Source organism: Hipposideros armiger, unplaced genomic scaffold (genome assembly GCF_001890085.2).
Source record: "Hipposideros armiger isolate ML-2016 unplaced genomic scaffold, ASM189008v1 scaffold_147, whole genome shotgun sequence".
NCBI classification, from domain to species: domain Eukaryota; kingdom Metazoa; phylum Chordata; class Mammalia; order Chiroptera; family Hipposideridae; genus Hipposideros; species Hipposideros armiger.
Window position 1 is genome coordinate 225,161 of NW_017731497.1, and position 5,409 is coordinate 230,569.

Sequence of the window (5,409 nt, forward strand, 5' to 3'; positions counted from 1 at the left end):
CTTTCTAATTTTCCCATGAGATCATTATGAACAGAACTGTAAGATGTCCCTCTTACACTTCCATTTAAGCACCCCGGTTTTTTTTTTATTTTTGTTTTTTTTTAATTGGGGAATTGGGGGATGGGAACAGACAAGTTGCTGTCTTTTTGTTCTTCAGTCTAGTTGTAGAGGACGTTGCCTCACTGGCCCAAGTTGGCACCATCATTGTGCTCTTCCCGGGCGAGGCAGATCAGTCGCCGGCTTCTGGACAGGGCCGCTCACGCTGGCTGCTGGCTACACATGGTGGCCCATGGCAACCCACTGCAGCAGGGGCTGCAGCCTAGGCCATCGCTGGCAACTCACAGCAGCCCAGCTCCAGGTTAAGCTGTTGTTCAGCATCTTAGCTGTAGAGGGCAGTGTCACTGGCCTCATATGTGGGATCTGAACCGGGGCTCTCTGGCGTCCCAAGCCAGGTCTTAACCATTGCGCCACTAGGCCGGCCCTTAAGCACCCTTCTTGAAGTGGAGCAAGTAAACCCACGATGGAGAGTTGAGTGTAAACCGTTGTTTTTATGAGAAGGAGTTTATGCATGAGTTTGGCCAAAGGTCTAGAGGTGAAAGATTTCATATTTTGAACTCCACTATTTCCATTAACTCTCAATGTCCTGAGATACTGGAAGGTGGTAAATATTCATATAGATTTGACAGTCCACAAATATTTCACAGGCATAATGTCATTCTTCCTCTTCTCCAAGGTAGTTGGAAATAAAAACAGGATTAGGGACTGTTTGTTACATTCGGCAATTTTGGGCATAAATTCAAATATTTATTTTACTGAGTGCAAGAGATGCTTAGGTATTGTGTGTGTAAGAAAATGTCGACTTAGTTGCCTTTATTCGGACTTCAGAATATTTTATATGTTGAATGTCCTTGTCATTACTTTAAAAATTATTGTAAGGTTTTTGCACTTTTATATCAGTGTGATACTTAGTTGATGTTAAATTTATTTGTTCACTCCTATGTAATCTACTTAAGAGAAGCCATGGGGCTAGGGTGTGGCAATGCTAACCCAGGTAAAGTCAGATGTTTAGTCTTTGGCATCATTAAAGTCTGCGGCATCATTTCTGATGTTTCATTTTAATGATTTGGAAAGCAAAGATGACAAAGTGTGGTGTGTGTTCAGGGCTTCACCCCTCCTACGTGCGGGGCAGATACCACTCATCAGTCATGGCGCCCTCCAGCTTTGAGACAGGAAGCAGCTTCAGAAGCCTCAGTTGTGCACTTCAGGCAGCTACCACCAGTCAATAGACATGAGCTTACACGTTAAAACTTTTCTTTGCCTTCTCTGATCAAAAGGGTAGCTTGATCCTGCTCTACTTTTTGCCCCCCTGCAAAATGGAAGTGATTTTTTAAAAAAGTACTATACTACAGACCAGTTCTTCTCAAACTTGAATATGCAAACTAATCACCTGGGGATCTTGTAAAAATGCAGATTTTGATTTAGTAGTTTTGTGGTGATGCTGGGGTTCTGCATGTCTAATAAGGTCATGGTCACCAGTGATGCCAGTGCTACCAGTCTGTGGACCACACTTTGAGTAGCAAGGTTGTACTGGACTGCTTTCTGGAGACAAGATATAAGCTAGAAAACGATGTACAATGCAACTCAATAACCAAGAACAAAGAAGAAAAACAAGGTAAGTGTTCCATTAGAAGCTGAAGTTTTATTATAGGATAACAGTACATAAAGCACATCTAAAATTGATGTGTTCAATGCACTTTTAATAAAGGTAATGTAATATTAAAGGTACAGTTTCTAAGTACAATATAACAACATTCATATTAGAATGAAAATTGGAGTATTTAAAAGACAACATTAAATCTCTCTTTTTTTTACAGCTTGTATTTACAAAATGAATCAAAATATTTTTTTTTAAATTCAGGACTCAATAAAATAAACAGCTGGAAATAAGCAGACTACTTACTGTAAGAGTGAATTGAAAAGAAAACCCAATGTGTGTGAAAAGTTGGATGATCCTCTAATAAAGACCATTAGCAAAGTTTTAGTACAATACTATTTTTAGGCTACCCATAAATGGCTTGCATCTTTAGTGTGGCAGAAAAGTAATTTTTACATACTGTACACAAAACAGACATATATTTATAGGTACAGTATTACTGTTTCCCAACTTGCATGTATATTTACAGAAGGCTGAGTTTGTTTGTTACTCACAGAGTTTTGTGAAATTTGTGTGCTTAATCCTCAAGACCTACACACAATTAGAATCAGCATTTCATGTGGTCTTTTTAAATGTGGATTTAATACTTGGTTTTAGACAAAAGTGTTAACCATAAGACGTGATTTACTTTATAAATTTACTGTAAGAACCCAGGAAAAGAGTTTGAATTGGGGCACGCTTGTTGTCATTTAACAATTATCAAATGCTGACATGTGCTGGCCATTGTGCGGACACAAAGAAATACAATCTCTAGCTTCAGGAAGCTTAGGATACTAAATGGTGCTTAAAAAAAAAGTTTCCATCTCTTTCTAAGTGAAGCAATAAGGAATGAAGTGATTTGTGTTAAAAGAGATTTCTCCCTAAACTGTAGCCAATTCACTTTAAAAGGTTAACTATTAGCATTAGCTCTCATTAACCACATGATTGCATTTATAATTAAGGTAACAGCAACTCTTCCATAAAAATGGAAAATGTCTAGAATGGTGGGTAAATATGCAGTGCATGGAAGCCAGTAACCATGGCTGGAGAATTTATCACCTTCAGTTACAAAAAGTGCAGTAAACAGAAACATTTGCTCTATATTTATAAATTGCTCAAAAATCTTTGCTAAAGATCTTACAAATTCAGTAATATTACAGAACAATTCTAATCAATATTTAATAAGGTTAACTACATCCTTAGTTAGATATTTGATATACTTTGCTTTTTAATAATGCCAATAGGTCTTGGGAGAACAGGTGAAAGAGTTTAACTAAGCTCATTATTAAATGACTTAAAATGAAGGTCCTTCACTCAGTTCATGGAACTGGTTGAGGTCATATTAAAACAGAACATCCCTCGTTGAATTTGCTTTATGGCCCATGTTCTGCCATGACAGTGTTAGTCTCCATCCTTCTCATGGCTCAGGTAGGAGGGGAAAGGTTTATTCTGCCATCAAGCCACCAAGGATATTTTATACAAATGCCTATTATCTATAGTAGGAGCTAAGTACACAACCCTGTCAGGTGCCAATAATATAATTCCTTAGGAAGGAAAAAAAAAGTATTACTCCATTAAACTAGAGTGTTTCTTTAGGATCTTGAAGGCCTGGAAAATTATTTTTCAGCTCAGGAGATATGGTATAAAGCCAAGTAGCAAACAAAGTAAATGCTAATAAGTTTTCATATATCCATATTTATAAACAAATTCACCCTACAGATGTCAAATATCCATACTAAGGAAGTAATTTTATCCTAATTAAATACACTCTAGAATAATTTATATAATGATATTATGTATTTAAAGAGAAAAGCGTGTCCCAAATCCAGCACTCTGATACAGCTGCCAGTTGGGCACAGTTAGAGATATATATATATATATATGTATATATATACAAATATATAGTTATACTCAGTGAAATTAACAAGACCCAAAGGTGGTATTGTCTAGGAATAAAAGGGGTTTTTTTTGTTCACAAAAGTAACTTATCTAGCACCACACATCAGAAAAACACAAAAATAGCACACTCTAGTTCTAAACAGCTATGTCTAAAATAGATTATATAGTAAAACCAGTATTATACAGCATATTGTGGATTTGATAAACAGATAAATATTTGCACTGAGTAGGCTGTTTATAATATAACATTTTCTTATCTATACAGAATGAAAGCCAAAAAGTTAACTGTATAGAGATGTGCAGAACAACATTAAATATTATGACTCAAAAGCAGCGACAAAGGTAAATTTGAAAGAAGAGTAAGAGAGAAAATGTTTACAGGCCATTACAAGTTCTTAAGTTAATAGTAAATAAGGAATCAATTGCTCAAGTTGAAGAAAGCAGTAAACAAGAGATTGCATTTACATGCAGATGTCTAAAATTTGTATTTTTTTTTAAGTCTATGCACAAAAGTCATTTGTTTTATTGCTTGACATTCAGTTATGGCTAGATTATTTAACCTATTTTTTTTTTGTACTTTGGAAACAAGAATATTGTTAAAGGTGCCATAAAAATGGACAACATTGAAAACGGTTTGCAAATAAACCACCTAACACTGCAGTTCTTTATACATATTAAAAGCCTTGTCTGGGGTTTGTCATATGTTAAATATATTTAAACTGGGAAAATATGTTGTAGCTTGAAGCCTCCCATTGGCCCAAACATCCAATACAAAAACACATCTCCACAAAAGGAGCAGGCAGACAATACAGGTACATTTAAAGAAGCAGCCAGCTAATGTCCTAATGTTTAAAAATTTACCACTGTTTTACATGAGATTTCAAACCACTGTGGATAAGGAGAGAGTTTTGGATTCAGGAAGGTGTGTACAGTACATACGGATTTTTTTTTTTTTGTGAAGTCATATTCACTATATTGCTCAAGAATTATCTGCATTTACATATGCGATCTGTTCAATGATAACCAAATTCCTAGAAATAGTATTCATCCACATTGATGTAATAATGAGTGAAAAAGGACTCACACATGAACACTGAAGAGAATTTAGTTGCTCTTAGAGAACAACATAATGGCATGTGCAGCATGTCAAAGCTAAGAGCAAGCTATCTTTCATTAGTTCTTAGAAGGAAAACAGGAAAAGAAATGTGATACTGCTAATGTGGTAAACACACTACATGTAAACAGCAAATGGACTCTCTAGGCATCTATTTAAAATATTCATATTCATTTTCTTAACACAAGGCTCTGTGTTATGGTTCATTGCTGAAAAAATGTTTCTATTTGGATTGGCTATTCTGTCACTCATTTATAAATAAATGACTGAATGTATTTATTGCTCTAAGTTCTGAGGGTCTGGATAAACATGGAGACCCCTGCACCGCCATCTCCGTTTCCTTAGTATGAAGCCAGGCTTCTGGATCACTTTTAAAATTGTTTGAGAGCCTGACAAAACTGCTATCACTTACACTAACAAATAAGCAAACAGACCCAGAAGTGAAACCAATTGGTTGGTAAAGATATTGCCTTCTCATCTCTTAAGAATAAACAATCAAAGGAAGGTCTCTAATGAAATCTTTAATACTACTAGTGTTTAGGGATAGAACGAAGACCTGTATCATAGACTATTCGCAATAGATCAAGATTTACTGTTGCAATTGCTTTTCTGGGCACATAATCTGATCTATAGTACAAAGTTGTTTTTATGGGGTTATGCTGTCATATCTTTATAAGTAAGAAGTGGCAATCAAATGTTATAT